This window comes from Prenolepis imparis, unplaced genomic scaffold (genome assembly GCF_030444845.1).
Source record: "Prenolepis imparis isolate NDT839.2.m4 unplaced genomic scaffold, iyPreImpa1.0 SCAF_1, whole genome shotgun sequence".
Lineage (NCBI taxonomy): Eukaryota > Metazoa > Arthropoda > Insecta > Hymenoptera > Formicidae > Prenolepis > Prenolepis imparis.
Window position 1 is genome coordinate 6,438,830 of NW_028141159.1, and position 18,496 is coordinate 6,457,325.

The window sequence follows — 18,496 nt, forward strand, 5'->3', positions numbered from 1 at the left end:
TAACTGATATCATCGCGAGGCTGCTGCTCGAAATTTCGAGGTAACTATCGGTCTTTATTCGTTCTTTGCTTTTACAGAAGGTATAGCACAACTACCATCGTCCTCGTGAAAACCCAGGATCCAATTACACCGGCTGCGGATGATTCCCTTAATAAGCACTTTCGGTGGGTCGTAAACCACCACATCCTTATCCCATCCCCTTTTCCTCTCTCTTTCTCTCTCTCCATATTTAATCTTAAATTCTTATCCTTATATCTTATATAATATAATAAGTTCTATCTATTCCCTTTACGCATAATGATTCTTTTAATCCACAATTATGACTGTTAGATTAGGAATATACGTTATACGTGATTACGATTGGCTCTTTGATTATAAATGCAATTGCTCTGTCGCGACACGGGATAGCTATTGTACATATATATATATATATATATATATATATATATATATATATATGTTGCGGAAAATCACTGTCATTTACCGTACTTTTCGGTACAGAAAGAGAATAAAGAGATTTTCGTCGTGATTATTTTTTTCGGAAAATCGTGGTACGAATTTTATTAATGGTCGCCTTCTGTTTGTAAACTTGGGGAATAGCCTTTTAATAGCGCATAAAATCCGACTACTAACACGGTCGCGTGTAGGGAGTAAATCTCGTACCATTGAATCGACGCGGTGAGCTCCGATAAATGAATTCGAATCCCACATCGGTCGTATATATACGATAATAAATAAAAGCGGGACATCGTCTCTCATCGCCTGTGAATCGAATCGCGCGTTGCAGCACGCAAAGGAAATACGATGTAATCCTAAGCGACTAAATACCAGTATCTAAAATGCTGACTGAGCTTACGCGATCTTCGGTACCGCGAAACATTGCTTCTTCAGCTTTTGAATGCCAAGATGCCATTTCTGGTCATTGGCGAAACTAGTGCACGATTTATCGAGGAAAGATAGAGAGAGAGAGAGAGACAGAGTCAGAGACAGAGATGGAGAAGGGAGAATTGTATTTGACGAGATTGGCTCTGGGACGATTGATTTGCATAGGCTAAAGTCAACTAAAGCGCAAATTACGTCGGTACCGTTGTGAGGTGATGTATTACGGTGAATACATTGGGCTGATTCTGAAAGCACTTGTGCATAATGCTGTCTCGGTGTAGCATTACTCTCGAAGAGAGGTAATTACGGAAGATGTGGGGTATTTAGATGATAGATGTATTTCAAACAAAGAATATTGAAAACTGCCACATTTAAAAATTTTTTACATATATTTATATATATCTCTGGCTATTAAAACTACAACACTACATATATAAATGTATATAAAATATATTTGAAAATATTATATTTGTTTTCTGTAGAGATTATACAAACATAAAAATATTTATTTAAAATGCAATAATTAATAGTATTAATTAAAATTTATTATAATTTTGTAAGACTTTTCAGAAATTCTCATTTGGAATAATATTTAAAGTTTCCGAATTTTTCTTTTTTGATTATTTCAAATATTATTTCTTGAAGTTTTCAAATATTTTTTAAATTCTTATCTCAAATATTACATAGTAAGGAAAATACTTAAAAAGTGACAAATATTTATTTAAAAATTAATTATTTATGCTAATTTGTATATTATAATTTAATAAAACGTGAACAAAAATGGATTTAAAAGATGTTAAGTAAGAGAGAAATAATTATACAAATTCGTGAAAACAATTATTATATATTATATTTAAAATATTTAAAATAAGAAAATACATTGTTTAGATATTTATTTTTAATTCGTAAAAATAAAATATCAATTCTCTCAAATAGATTTTTAATTAACATGTATAAATAAATCATATATTGTATATTAGGCATTTTTATAATCTAATAGGAGAAATATAGCTTCTCTTTCTTAAATATTTTGATTTTCTATTCTTTCAAGTATTATTTTCTTTATCTCTACAAATTGCAAACTGTAATACTGTTATTTTGGAAAGGCGATAAGATGATTCGTAGGATCATGTTAACTGCGTCATCTTACTTAACATCGTTTAATTTTGGTTTATTAGCCTGGCGCGATTATTCTTGATTACCCAAAATAAATCTTAATTAGGTTACTACACGAAACCTGTTATATAATAAATCATTGAAGTTTAATTGTTGGAATACTCTCGATATTTAATATATTGCGCCGAAATATTTTAGAATTAATTACGCGCCAATGATCAAAAGGGCCAATCAAAGCTACAATTCACAAAACAGAAATTATTCCGAGAATTATTTCTCTGTTTTCGACACCTATATGGATGTACATTGTCAAGTGAACTTTTAAGTGACAATAACGTCACAATTGTGCGGATTTCTAAGATTAAAAACCGGATGATATATTTTAAGATGAAGGTGCACATGACGGTTCTTCTTGAGTGCGTTACAATGTAACGATTTCCAGAAATCTCTCGAGAAACTTGCATACTATTTCTAACAAAACCATTGCATCATTTATTATATACCTATTCGAAACGATATCATAATCGAAGAAATCTGATAGAAATTACTATTAACGCGAACCGAAAATAACTTTTCTTATACATATAACAAAATTTTAACGACATTGTTCAAGGATTATATAATTATTATATAATAAGAATATTTCTTTACGTTATATATAAGGACATTTGCTATACATTTGTATGTTTTCACAAATTCAACAAGAACAGATAACAAATTCAATTTTCTCTAAGAAAATCTCGACTTGACGAAAAATATGTGTCCTTCATCTCCTTCATCTTTTTGAATGTATTATGAGCCTATGTATTATGAGCCGCTGAGAGAGAAAGAAAAAGAGAAAAAGGGAACGAAGCGGAAAAATGTTCTCTTTATTAAACGATCATCCGTTTAACCACGCACTTGGGGCGAGAGAATATCATTTTGGCTATATAGCCAAGCTCTGGCTATAGCCGGAGAGATGACCACTCGCGAATTATTTCCAAGGCTGCAACTGACATCTTGTCCGAAAGTCGCATCGGTTCGATTGTCAGGTATAAGTTCCGTGACTGGCGGAAGAAATATCGGCAGCGACGATATTTCAAACTTCTGCTGTTGAGAGAGAGAAAGAGAAAACTTGCACGTGACAACTAAATTATGGCCGATTCAGTGATTCGAGAAGCGTTTTCTAGCCTTCTTCGCGTGATTAGACAATGTGACTCTTATAATCTTTCTAGGAGCAATACATTCAAACAATAGCCAGTATATTCTCTGTATATACATGTGTAAAACGATATATTTACGATATAAAATCGACTCGGGAAGTTTTTGCCGCGTGCAGTCCCAAAATATTACAAAAACACATAGAATTGTTTGTACGTCGAAACACGAGGTCGGGACGTCTCACCCTCGGGACTGAAAATTTGATTATTCGGTATAACAAGAGACAGGAGCGTGCGATCAGAGAGATTTACATGTATGTTTAAACATCACTTGGAACCGTACCGTCCCGTTTGGGGCATTCAATCAAGACATCGGTGTGAACCGAGAAATGAATTGTGTATCTGACTGTTTTCATGTTGAAGAGAAGGGGAGAAGGGAAGTGACATATTCGAATATATTTCTTATCGTTCCGAGAAAATTAGTCATCGGAAGAGAGAAAGAGAGAAAGAGAGATAGATAGGTAGGTAGCTAGAGAACATATTTATATATTTTCGCTGCAACTCCGAATTTACGATACCATCTTTTGTAAGATATAAAACATTATTGCGAACAGAATTTCTATGCTCAGTCTAGAACGCAGGTAAAAAGAAAATATAGGTAGGATCATTAATTAAATTAATAAAACCCCACATATCATTAGCATGTGCAAATAATGGAGAGAGAGAGAGAGAGAGAGAAAAAAAGAGAAAAAGAAAAGTCATTTATTTCGACAGACCTAGAAATAATTAACACGCGAAATTGGAGGCACCGGAAAATGTAGCTTTTTGTCGTGAACGTTGCATACGCCAGTGCACCAAAGCAGATAAAAAAAATATGAGCGCGTAAAAAAATTGCATGTAGAATTAAAATTTACGCTCGATAAATAAGAAACTGTTTCTCGTTAAAACGATATGATTTGGCGAGTGAAATTCAACGCGAAATTGTGTCAATTGCTACGTTAAATTGCGATAAACGCGTCAATTCTTAAGATATCTTTTTGATGACTGCAAAGACGAGAGTACAAAAGGAAACTGAGTCAGATGCATTTTCAATGTAATTTTCACGCTGAAATAACTACGGTAACAATTCTAACAAGTCACCATTGACGTTCGACACAAAGTTGCGATACGTTGCCTTTGATAAGGATGCGCTGCATAATAATCGAATTCCTATCATAAAAGCGATAGTTGTGAACGAAGTTATCTTTTGTTTTGAATGACAGACAGGGAGGCAGAGAGACAGGAATTCGTGTTTCGGTCAGTTGATTCTATCTTGCGAAACTTATGTTCATATATTTGTGACATGAGTTATACTTGAATATGAATTATCTATTCACCTAAATTTTATTTATTTATTTAGAAAGAGAGGGGGGAGAAAAGAAAAAATATGTAGATAGATTCTCGTAAGAGACACAAGTTTTTATGCGGGAAAGATAATATTCCATTGCTACGAGAGACGGCAAATACGCCGACTTGAAACTTCGCGATCTTTTCGTTTGTCCTTCAGGATGTGAAACGAGCGACTCACATACGCACGGCCAGAAATCTGGCGCAAATTCAACGTGTGTAACGATCAATTTGTACGACCGTTCGCAAGGTTTGTATTCAAATAGCATCGCGATCCTGTGTGTACAAGGCGAGTCAAAATTCTCCTCTTACAAACTTCGGAGGCGTGCTCGGCAGATATCAATTCAATGTGAAAAGTTCCACGAACACGAGAAAGCTTTCTTCCTGTCACCATTTACAGGGCGACGTACGCAAATTTTTCATTCATCCTGAATGGAAAGATCTATAAATCGGAACATCGTGGTAGTACATTATTTGTATTTGTCTCTTATCTGGTCCACCGAAATTAGAAGCATTTACATATTACAACTATCATATTTTAAAACATTTTCGATCTTATAAGACAACTATCGTCCTACATCAGTCATTGCATTATTGCTCTTTCAAACATATTTCGGGAATGTGCAAAGAGAATTTTAACTCACTCTGTATTTGTAGTAAGTTTAATCAGTGGTATAAATAGCGGATATACAGAAATTCATGAATCAACACGCGACTCATACCCGCGCATTAATTATTATGCATACCGATAGTTTGCAATACCATAATTTCGGCGTAACAAATCAGTATTGTTACGCATACAAACAGTATGAAATCAAATAATCATATGGAACATACATTTTGCGCAGCAAATAATTCTGTTCTGTCGGAGGATAATATGTTTCATTAAAGAAGACATAAAAACAAGATATTATCACGTCGTTGTACTAAATATATATTTCGTATACCATATTGTGTTTTATATATGTTGCGTAAAACGATGCAGAAGGCGAGGATATACGAATATGTAATTTAAAGGCTGCCTTAATAAACCCGCGATTTAACGTTGTGTACGACATTAATGAGAATAAATTTGACTTTAATGGATGTACATTCGATTTCGTTTCTCCGGTCGCGTTTGTGTCACAACGGACTATTTGTCATTCTGTCGCGGTGTATCGAATCACGCACGCATGTTCATCGTTAATCAATCTTTAATTGAACGAATATACCGCAACTGCATAGTGGCAGATATTCACGCGCGATTCGATTATTGAAGCTTAATTAATATAGGAACGCGGTCCATTAGCGATACTAATTAAGCGAATGGTTCAGCGATTTTTTTTTTTTTAAATAGGACGCGCGTGTGTGTGATGCGGGATCGCGTGTTACAGCTTTAGCACGCCCGAAAGTCATTACACGTCGCGGTTATTTCACCCTGATGATATTTACCCGACCTGCCCGACGTGTCCATTAGATTATTCAATTTACAAAAGGAGGATTAACCGGCCGATTAAGCGCTTGGACGGCTGAGTACCCACTAGCTGTACATGGGTTTCATATCGGTTTATCGTTCGGAAAGTTCGACGCGGCAAAAGTAAATAGCTACGAAGGCCCGTCTACTCGAAACTTGTTGAGTTAGTGAAATTCTCTTATAGTATTAAAGTTCTTAATTGTTTTTCACGCGAACTAAGATCGGATCGTCCGAAACACGGCGAGCAATTGCAAGCTCTATACAAAAGCGAGATATAAATATATTTAGATATTACTATGTAACTTGCTTGGAACATTTGGCATGAATATATGATTATTAATCATATAATTATTGGACATATATACATTCTAGAGTTATCAAAAATTGATTTCTTTGGTTTCAGAGTTTTTAGCTGAAAATAAAAATTTACATTCACGGATATTTACTAAAACTTGCTTACTTTATAAAATTAGACTGTATTACAGTTTTGATAATATTATTTTAAACTTCTTTTTTGAGCGAAAATTGAGATCCGAGATCCTCGAAACCGACCTGGCTACTAAAAATTACACGAAATTCGTGATGATAAGATAATGAAGGAAAAAAATATAATTTTTATAATTTTTTTACTCTTTATAGAATTATAATAATATTGTTAATGAGAATATTCCGCTATTATTACCGCTATTATTTCCGCTATTATTTAGATTATGTAATTTATAAAAAAAATCACAGGAAAGAAATTGTTGAACTTCAAGAACTCGATACAAACGGATTTATAAACGAATAAGAGCTTTTAATGAGCAAACTAATTAAGCGGACTAAGTTCGTATCAGCACGGATAAAATGTAACGCTGAGGAATATGGTATGTCGGCTTAGGAAACCTATGTCGGTTCCTGTATCTTTACTTTACTAATTTACAGATACATGCACACATGCTCTCTATATTGCTTCTCTTAAAGCGAATATTCACCATATTCGAAAAATTAAGCGAAGCGGTTATTATCTTAGTCTGGTTATTCTCATAGGAAAAATGCATACACAGATAAATGTTAATTCTCCCTTTTAGAACATATGTTTGTCATAATAGCAGTTTCGCTGATGCGTGTTACGTGTGTTTTCATTCTCGGAATAAGCACGGAACGTAATGCAAGCATGTGGTGAACATATATGGCAGAAATACGGTCTTCGAAGCGTCGTAAATCTGTGCTTTACGTCAGTAAGTCGCGATGACAAGTCACTCGCGTTATTCTACGCGAATAATCAGATTATCATCGTCGCAAACTTCTACTTTGGCGAATGTTAAAAAAGCTTGGTGTAATAATTTTATATTTATCAAAGACTCTCCTGGATCTATTTCTGCTTATGCTCGAATCTTATTGTATCGCTTGAAACCGCATACTAATCTAGATATGATAGACAATAATATTCTAAAATATAGCTTTCGACTAATCTCTTCAGATATTTCATGATTTTTTGTGTTAATTTTCAATAATTTGAAAATAATAAACAATTATAGATTACATTCTTATACGAATTGACGCATCGAAGATAATATTCTGTAAATTATTGGAAAAACTAAAGCTATGTATGCTATCTAATGCTCCGAATTTTCGGTAAAGATACACTTTTACACGGTACATCATCGATGTTACAGATACATTTTGCAACAATGAATCATTTAATTAATGTCCACGGCAAGTCATAATAAGCCAAATAACATGTTACTTCATTCGTGACTAACTGACTTGTCCGATAGTTACTCTGATTTAAAGCCAATTCTGCATTCCCGCTCGCGATGCTTTAGTCCGGATAGCTAACACGCCCATAAATATGTATCTGTCCCTAACGCGTAAATATATACCTTCAGGCAAAGTTCGCGGCGCACGGACTGCACGATATATTATAGCCTGGATTCGCTCGGATAATAAGATTTATTACCGTCCATCGCGCCCGACCTTCGTCAAACTTCCGTGTCTCCACCCATCTTTGGCGATCCTCTCTTTGACCCGCGTGTATGTCCGTCACATCGTTCTAGGGCAATTCACTCTTCTTGATCGTGTCGATGAAAAGTCGGGGACCGATGTCTCTTTCGTTGTGGAACACCCCTCTGTTTTCCATCCCCGTACAAGTTTGTTTTTAGATTCTTTTATTTCAACGCTTCCCCGTTGCGAAAACATAGTAAAATGGACTATGTTATTCGCGTTTAAATCATCTGGGTTAGCTTCTTTTCTCGCATGCGAATTTCGTTGAACTTCAAATTTCCGCTTCAAAGTTAAATTAAATTTTCGCCTTCCGCCAAAGGCAAAATACGCTGCTTAATATTTTTCACAGCAAGTATGAATTTCGGGAGGAATCTTTAGGCAGAAAGAGAGAACGATAATACAGTATATGTTCGTTATAAAAAAAAAAGTACGATTAACAAGCGAGCAAACTTCTGTGCGCCTGTTGAAGATTGTAATAATTTTTTAATATAAGAGACCTTTTAACTACTTTTAATTTAAGTTTGTACAATATAATATAATAATCGGTTTTAAACAATTCCTGATATTTATGATTAACATTATCTGGAGAATGGAGAATTATATTTTTATTTAAGATCCTCGGTTTCTTTCATAAAACAAGGGGATAAAAATCGCCGGAATGTCAGAATTAACGTAAAGATACACTATGTCAAAATTATTCGAATATCTACTCCTCCATTACACGATGAGAATCTTAATTAATCAATCTGTAAACTGCAATAATCGTACAGGAAATGAACGTAATTGTAATGTACCGTTTGTCTCTTGTCATCAACCGATGCGATTAATTAACCGCAGATTTAGACCATTTATCTTGATAAGTATATACATAGCAGGATAATCCAGTTCTCTCGCTAAGCGAGAGATGACTTTAAGTTTGAAGAATCGCTAGAAATTAAAGCGGATATATACTTTACGGGCTGCGTTGTATCAGTCAAGCCCTTCCAGAACAATAAACTCGCAATTAATCATGTCGCACGGTACTAAGTCAACGTTAGCACGAAAACGCTAAGGAGTCGGTATATCATTCTTTTGCATCTGACACGCTATGAAAAGACAGGTGTTGCACGCGTGCTGCAACGCTTAAAGACATGATGAAATTGAAATTTTACGATCGATTCTCAGCACACAATCCGTGTAATTCTTCCGTGTGTCGGGACTTCTCATCAATGAGAGCCAAAGAGGGCGACAAAAAAAATTCTTCTCAATAACGGAAACGCCGAGGAGAATTCCTCGTCGCGCTCTTAGTATCTCTTACCCTTTCTTCTATACCTCCGGCACACTTTTTATCACGTTTGAATCGACCTTTTGATACCGCTTCTCTTTGACTCGTGTGTGCTTCACGAACCCTTTTTTCCTTCTTTTTTTTTTTTAGTTTGCTTTGTTCTTCACGTTCATCTATTATTTACATAGATTATTTCGAATATTATGAATCTTTTTTACATATACAATATGTATCCATATATTATAAATCGCGTCAAATTTATAAAAAAATATTCTTTATATTATAATAATATTACTTACGTCTAAATTAAATGTGATTTAATTTAATTTATTTGATGTATTGTTAGAAGAAATAATTTTATCAATAGCCAAAATAATTTTATTCTAGAAGAAATAATTTTATCAATAGCTGAAATAATTTTATTATAATTGACCATTTCATATACAGAATAAACTGGTAATTATTAGTATTTTAATTATTCCCCCGAAACTAAAGCGAAAAAAATTTATTAAGAGCATTATATAGAGAAAGTTGTCGTGTCATAATGATATTTATAAATTTTTTATAAATAGAATTCAGAAAAAGATAAGTCACTTTTATTTCTTTAAATATATATAGAGCTTTATATATTTTTTTACATATATCGATTCTCCTTATTATTTCACAAATACTAGCAAAAGAGACAAAAGTATTAAGACAGAATCAATAGTTAGAGATTTGATATTTCATAATTTATTTTGACATGATATAAACTAAAACACGCGCACATGTACACTCGTCAACAAAATTAACGCATATGTATTTTAAGTCAAAATTTCGCATAATTTCAAATAAGCATAACTCCGCTAAAAATGATCGTATTAAAAAAAATTTTTTTTCACTGTCAAGCTTGAAGTCTCTACTTTAAAAACCATTCGTCAGATTTTTAATTTATTCTCCCCCCCCCCCCCCGTACGCCACTGCTTTAAAAGTAAGGACATGTCTTGTCTCTAAAAAATTGCGTACTTTGACGCACTCCACGGGGTGGAATAAATTTTTTTCACAAATCTTATCATAACTATCGTAAAATGTGGACTTTTTACTACAAATTTTAAAAAAAAGCAAAGTTCGTACGATTTTTTTTCGCGGAGTTATTACATATGAAAGTTACCCATACATTTTTTCCATTTACCGCCAGCAAAACACGTCCTTACTTTTGAAGCAGTGGCGTACGGGGGAAGAGGATAAATTAAAAATCTGACGAATGGTGTTTAAAGTAGAGACTTCAAGCTTGACAATGAAAAAAAAATTTTTTTAATCCGATCATTTTTAGCGGAGTTATGCTTATTTGAAATTATGCGAAGTTTTGACTTAAAATACATATGCGTTAATTTTGTTGACGAGTGTATTTACTTCCCAATGACTTTATCTTTAATACTTTTATACACAGAATAATGAATTGAATTGATTAATGGAAACTAATTAAAATAATAAATTGTAATTGCATTAAAAAAATATGTGTAATTACATGTCACAAGTGCAGCGTTGTATTTGTATAAAATTATATTCATTAATCATATTATTATTCTGTGAAACATTTAATTTGGAGTGCATACATTTACAAGATATTTCATATTTTATTATGTCAATAATAATATATTAAAATAAATCAAATATATTTAATTTTTATTGTTCTACTTTAATATTTTTACATATACAAATTTAGATTAACAGAATCAATATATATGTATGTTAAACAAATCATATAATTCCATTTAAGAAAACGTAATTGACATGCTCGCAAATAGATGTAAATTTTTTTAGTATCTTCTTTTATAGCAAAAAGTATTTTACGGCGTAAAATATCTTTATAACGTAAAGTATTTTAGTATCTCCTTTTATTCAACTTTTGTTTGAAATTTTTTTCTAGCGTCGCGCTACAGTTTCGGAAATAATAAAGGCGCTACCAGTTACCAGAGTTTTTTCTTATTAAATTTTATTTCTTATCATTTTCGATAGGAAACAGTTATTAAAGGCGCATGTGCCAGTTATCGAATATCCGGTATCTATTGTACAGTTAATCAACGACTAGTAGTAGAATTCATATAGAAACATTTGAACCCAAGTGAATCGGTCCGCGACAGGCCAGGCAGCCTACATACATATACAGGGTGTTTCTAAACCAATGTCAGAGATTTTAAGGGCATATTCTAGGGGAGTCAAAATAAGAAAAAAAGTTCTTATAAACATGGGTTCAAAAATGAAAATTAGCACCCCCCCCCCCATATCTCCTTCTCAAAGTCGGATCAAATTGTCAAAATCACATAAAAATGGTTTCATGTGTAAAAGGTCACTGTATTAATTATTACACTGCAAAATTTCGATGATCTGTGAAAGTCTCCGAGAGCTAATTTTTCGATTTTCCCCCCAACTTTAGGAGGCTATAACTCAGAGGGAAAGCATTTTTGGACTCATGTTTATACGAACTTTTTTTTTTTTTGACCCCTAGAATACGCCCTTAAAATCTCCGACATAGTTTTAGAAACACCCTGTATATATCGCGCTTGCGCGTATATAAAATCGTGGATACACAATATGAGAATCTTAAAACTTTACATTGCGGATTTATTGACAGACATTCCGTTATCATGCCGAATTTTCTATTGAACAAGATCATATTTCACTGTCATTTGCTACATGAAAAAGTCTAATGTATTTTGAAACCAAACAGATTGCAGCGCGACCGGCAGCCTGTGTGTTTAATTGTCGTCCATTCTCAAATAATTTAGCTTTGCTCTTTTGACAGAATATTGAATTTCCTGACCTTTCGTTTATCGTGCTTTTATGGTCTCTGAAATTGTTGGTAGAAACTGGCAAACAGAAAATGCAGAGCTTTTCATCTTGAGGGAGATTGTCGCGATGTGTTATATGTATATTACAACTGCAGCAATATTTCCGTTGTTCGCGTGACGTTCGTTACATTTTCAGGTTGTCATTAATACTGGCGTTCGTTACATTTTCAGCTCCGAGCGTTTCGTATAATTTTTGTGGTCGAAAAGCAAGGAAATCCGTCAGCGCGTACGCCAATTGCATTCGGAGAGAAATGCAGACTATCTCGAGAATCCACTGAACCTTCTACGAAACAATCCATGAATGACTACTTGACTATTCCATTCACGTGAATTTTCTTGCGATGCTATATTTGTCTTTCGCGTTTCCGCATTTCTCGCCCCTTCAACCTGTCCCTGATACTCGATGGCACTGCGTTCTTAGTTTGTGCAGCAATGTTGCGCGACCAGCGGCAGTAAGTCTTTATATGTATATATGTGCTCCCTCAAGAGAGAGAGCACTCTCACAACTCAGTTCGTCCTTCCGTTTTATTTTACAACGAGCCCAATTGCAGTGTTTACGTTCCTTTTATCTTTAGTAGCTTCTCGTATAAAACGATCTAATCCATCCGTCTGATCAGAGGAAAGATTTCAAGGGAAAGAGAGATGAGGGAAGGAAGAGACTCGTGCACTCTCTCAAATATCGTGCATAAAGAATTGATTTATCTATCCTTTTTTTTGTCTTAAATTGTATCAACTCCGCCGTCGCTTTTATTTTCTGTTTTTTTTTATTCATAAATTGCGCAACAACAAATTGTAATTTGCGTTTAGCACGTTTTAAAATAAAATGCCATGTTCTTAATGAAGTTCCTGCAGCGTACTTATTGCAATACGACTGCGAAATCCAAAGTTTCACGAAACCAAGTTTTACGATGCGGCAACTTCCAATTTGTTCTGAGTTTTAAATGAATTCTTTAGTTACGGCTTCACGAGCCGTCGTATATTTCTCGCGAGGCTATTTCAAATATTATTTATTTTTCACTTGTCTTGTGACGAAGACATGCATAAACTTTTCAAATTCTATTTAAACAGAATAAAACAATATTTATTAGTTTTTTGTACGCAATCATGTATATTACAATGGACAATGTTCTTCCTAATAATAATTTAATAGAAATGGCTCGATGTGAGAGAAAGAGAGAGGAGGAAGGGGGGAGAGAGAGAGAGAATTTTCTCTTTAACTCGATTAATCGTTGAAACAATCATCAAGCCTGGAAATCCCTTTGAATCGCGATGTACAACATGTCGCATAATTGGAGAGCCGCGTATCAGTGCGCGTAGGCGTTGATGGATTCGGTGAATGTAACGGCGCGATTTCCACGGGATCATAGTGTGATTGTCGCGTTGATCTTGTCGCAAAGAGCGTTCCTTTTTTTTCGGCTCAACGAGAATATCGCGTCGAGCGGACTGCGCTCGTCAACGTCGGGCGAGCGAGCGGCCGAGTTTACGCCAATCATCGTATCGTTGTTGGATCCTCGGTTGGATTGTTGAACAAAAATTTTCACCTCTTTCGATCTCATCCGATCTACTCCGTGGAGTATTGAAACAAGCTTCGCCCGTGCTGTCATTAATAAACGTGCGCGCGCGTGACCGGAAGCTGATCCCCAAGAATTATGTATCGCGGATGTATATACATATCTGCGAAACCAGCATCGTCAAGTATGCGGATATCGGTGACGATCCTCCGCATTCGACGCGCTTAATCGTGTCACGTTCTCATCTTCTCGCGCTTTTCTCTTTTCTGGTCTCGCGCGTTCGTGCCGATGCATACATCGGGACGATCATCCGACACAACATTTAACTCTATATATATATCGCGACGAGAAACTGTAATGATGCTGCAGCTAGAGAGAGAGAGTGTCAATAAAATCAATGCACAAAAATTCGTACACGTAACAGCCAGGTCTAATTTTCGGCAGTAAGGTTCAGTAATGAACTACAGTAGTTCTGCTGCATAAATGCTAATGCATAATATGCTAATAAAATGATATCCAATTTCTCTTTTTTTTTCCATATATGATAATTCTTTTTAGATAATCCAGTTTAATATTCTAGTGTATGTGCAGTTGGAATCAGTATCATATGAAGTATAACTTTTGATAAGATATAACACATCTATACCACCTGAGAAACTTGTATATTTAAGAGCTTATATTTAAGCTTATTTCTATTGTTTATGTAGCGATTTTGTAGTAGCTATATGTGCGAAAATGATGTAAAATCAGTTATATATGAGTAAAACGTGACCATTTTTATAGCGGAGCTTGAACAAGTATTTATAAAAGGCTTTTAGAATTTACGGGAATAGCCGCTGAATATCTTTCTGACGGATATACGGTGATCTTCCGCAAAGTCACTTGTATTAACGTTGACCAACCCAGAGATTGGATAGCATCAATGAAAAATTCAGAAAATCCAAGAGAAAATCCAATCATAAAGAAACTAAAGCTTTACTCAACATAAATGTCGTGTTTTGAAAAATATAATTCTTCTTTCTTCGAACAGAGTCACATTTTTATGTATTTTAGAATTTTTCTGAAAAGATTGTATAATTTTTTCTTTTCAAATATGATTGCGTGTTAAGGTAACGATGAAATATCTCGACGAAAATCGAATCATTCTGGTAATGAAATGTTTCAATATACATTACATTCTATCTAAAAATTGAGACATTGAACAAAGGAGAATTTTCCGAAGAAGATTATTAGATAATGCTGCTGTCAGAACGTAGCTATCGAAAATATAACATTTAATTACCAAAATGTTTAGTAATATACATATATACCTATATACATATATATACACAAATAATGATTTGGCATTTATTTACTCGGTCGAAATGATTAATACCAAATTATATACAGTTGGAGGTAATTACATGCCGTACCGCAATTAAATACGATATCGCATACGTACGGTAATCTCATGAAATATCTGCCCTGTTTTTATTTATTCAACAAAAATCGTGCATGCAAACAGATGCTTCACTTCTAAAGCTTCTCTCGAAATACGCGCGCGTGCGATGTAAATAAGGCTTTTACGATTAGAATATCAGTGCATGTCGTGCAATTTAAGAGGATGCAATTAAGTAGCGCGATATGTGGTATCTAATCTACAATATACTAATTTCCGGAAGTAACGGCCTTCTCTCGCAATGCATCAACAACGATAATACAACCCTTTCACAACATTGTTCATTCTTTTTTTCGGAGATGATAGGGTAGAGGGATTTATTACGAAATGTTTGTAACGTTGCGGCGGATTTCCATCTATTTTAACGTGCCATTGAACACGTTATTTCGGATAAAAGCTGTTCAGTAGTCGATTTAATCCCGTGCGCATATAGTTTCCTTTTTTTTTATATTCTCGCCGGAACGGAATTCCGTCAGGATGAGTAACGATTGACGCGAATCGATATCGTTACACAGAGCGATATTATAACAATACTAGGATGATAATGAAAACAAATGAATTTCGGAAACACGCGCGTGTACATACAAGCGCAATACTTGACTCTGCATCGCGGATTTTTTTTTTTTTAAGATTAATAAATAATCATCACAAGTTTTTATAAAATCTACAGAAGCGTATCCTCTAACAGATTTTGGCGACCGATTAAATGCGTTATCCTCTCAAATGCGTTATTAAATACTTGTAACGCGTGCGCTTGAGTGCCGATCATAAATTGTGTAATTACCGGCCGGCGCGATTGCATCGCGCTCTCCAAATTCACGCTTACGTCACGCGCTGTCAACTTTCATTAGATACAAAATCGCGATTTTCTCGATCGCGTAATTTTCATAAAATTATCTTGATTTTCGCAAATAACGCGAACACGAAATATAGAGTTTTTCATATTGCATCGCATTTATCTCGCTAATCGCTTATGCTACGCGATAAAGTACGATACGAGATATCTCGCTTATGATGATCGTAACATTCACGAGTAATATAAGCGGATATTGAGGTCTCTATAACTAGAGACCGATAAATTGAGATGTAAAGAAACTCGCGCGCTGTGTTCTCTCGATTACTCCCCCTGTCGGAAAAAATTAAAATTCTTCGGGTATTCTAATATTATATTTTTGTAGTAATTTGCCTTTATATAGTAATTAGTCCGAATTGTAAGATTTTCGCAAAGTTTTCAAGTTAATAACCGAGCACGCGATGGTGCATTAAGAACTTTTCGGCATGCTAATGTATAGCATTAATGACCGACCGTTCTTGTTTAAAACGTGCGGTGTTTGTTGAGTACTTTGCTTGCAAAAAAAGATATTAAAAAAGTACGCGAGATGCATCGCGTCTATGTACAAGTCATTAATTACTAAGCAAAGTTGGAGAAGATTGTTTTGAATTCAACACTAACTTAATTTCACGCTTTTATTTTTTTCTTCGCGCTCTTCACTTTTATTCAGTTAAGAATAAAACTAATTAGCTAAAGCTTCCTTCTTTAAATTATACTTAAATCGTAAAATTATTTGATTCGCGAATAACTTTTGCTCGTTTAAATTTGCTCATATCTCATGTGATATAAGATGAACAATTTCTATATAGACTCTCGACAGGAATAAATTCTTGTTGTATTTCAAAGTAACTGTGTAATCATGAAAAGGTCTAAAATGAAAGATATTGCACCGCGAAAGTGATAACGACTATTATTTTTCATGTGATTCGCGATTTCCTGCCAAGAGCCGTATTGGAAAGTTTCACGCGCGGAGTATATCACTTCCGGAGAGACATTTATTGCGAAAAGCGTTGCTTATAGCCTTACCATTAGAGAAGAGAGATAATATATAGAGATAATATACCAAGCATGTATACGTGTGTATAAACATAAAATTCATTAAAAGATCGTCCTTTTTTCCCGCGCGTTGCTTCCTTATTGCACCATTAAACGCAGCCCTCGACACTTACGTGAACTAATATTCCCTCCCTCTCTCTCTCTTTTTTTTTCTTGGTTTGACGGTAAAAGCCTCGACTTAAAAAATGAAGTATTTCGTCGTTAATAGGCGCTAATCTAACACTAATAATTAATAATAATAAGCAAGAGAGGGGTGCGATTTGTTCAGCCGCGCCGCGGCCGATCTCTCGATTGACGTTCTCCACTTAGCACTTTCGGATCTCGCAAGGGTCGCGCGACACTCGAAAATAATTGAAAACTCACCGAGAATCAAATTATCGAAGGGAGAACTGGGCAGGTCCCCCCCGTATCCTTGAAAATATCCCTTGCACACGTCGTTCGTTCGTTTGTGTGTGTATGTGTGCGCGTGTGTGTACGTACGTCGTGCACACGGACGGCGAGAAAGAGCGGAATTTTAAGGGTTGGACGATCGCAACGGGCCGCGCGCCTCCACGGTACTGGTCGGCTGTCTCTCGTGGCCCGGCACTCGCCTCGCGACGCCGGCACAGCTAGAGCGCGTACTCCAGACGCCGACCTATCGCGGCCCATCGCCCAAACCCGGGTCCACCGCCGAAGGTGGTTCGCGCTACAACCAGGCTTCTCGATATGGAAAAGCGTGCAGTTTCGACATCCGCGCGGCCGAGGATGTGCATACATCCGTAAAAAACGCATCTCTTTAACTTATACTTTGTCTTGGAAGCTCCGAAGGTGAGAAACGTTGAAACAAAATCAGTGCGTATAAATATAATTGAAGATGGATTATAAAATTCACAAAGTTTTTTGCGGTTTTCATTGAAATATCATTGTTTGCAATGTGACGTAAATTTGTATGTCGTAACTAATGCATCTCGTATCTTAATTTTTAATAATCTTCTAGAACACTACAGTACTTTCAATTTTGTACTCTCCGAACGATCGATTAAAACAAATATTATTAACAATTCGGAGCTCTCGAACTGACTAATCAAATTGCAGATTAAATATTGAAGATTGCGAAAACGGAAAGATTATATTTGCTTAATATTTTCACGACCGATTGATATTTTAATTGTACATTTTATTAAGTAATTTAAAGATATTTCTCGACATGCTGACATGAAAGTAATAATTCTGAGATAATGAAACTGGTTATAATGTTTTACATAAAAACATGAACAAAAGTAAATTTATATACTCGAGAAAATAAATTGCTCTCTTTTTATTACATTAAAAGATTTGGACACTTATGCGAGAAATTCTGACAATTTGCGTAATGCTGAAATACAAATTATATTTTTTTAAAAAGATAATTTTTAAAATGAGATAAAAATATGCGATTATATGAATAAATGATTCTATCTAAACGCAATTTTCGTACATAAAGTTTTACATCCATTTTCATTCGTTTTCCGCGTTGTACAACAACACATATTGCATTATACAATTTTACTCATTTATATCAACATAAAACCGACTTACAACAGTTTTTTTAAAGTCCCAGTTTTGACAATATTGGTAAATTAA

The 18,496-nt window shown here is 34.8% G+C and overlaps 2 protein-coding genes across 3 annotated transcripts in view; one reads left to right on the top strand and one right to left on the bottom strand.

The window, feature by feature from the left end:
- Positions 1 to 17,437, bottom strand: part of LOC145944068 (tachykinin-like peptides receptor 99D) — an 88,740-nt gene extending 71,303 nt beyond the window's left edge. For both annotated transcript variants that reach the window (XM_083052092.1, XM_083052086.1), the window contains exon 1: positions 17,258 to 17,437. The gene's annotated coding sequence lies outside the window, so the exon portion shown is untranslated. The remainder of the gene's footprint in view (positions 1 to 17,257) is intronic.
- Positions 1 to 18,496, top strand: part of LOC145944101 (uncharacterized) — a 327,150-nt gene that overhangs the window by 71,400 nt on the left and 237,254 nt on the right. The gene's annotated exons all lie outside the window — the stretch shown is intronic.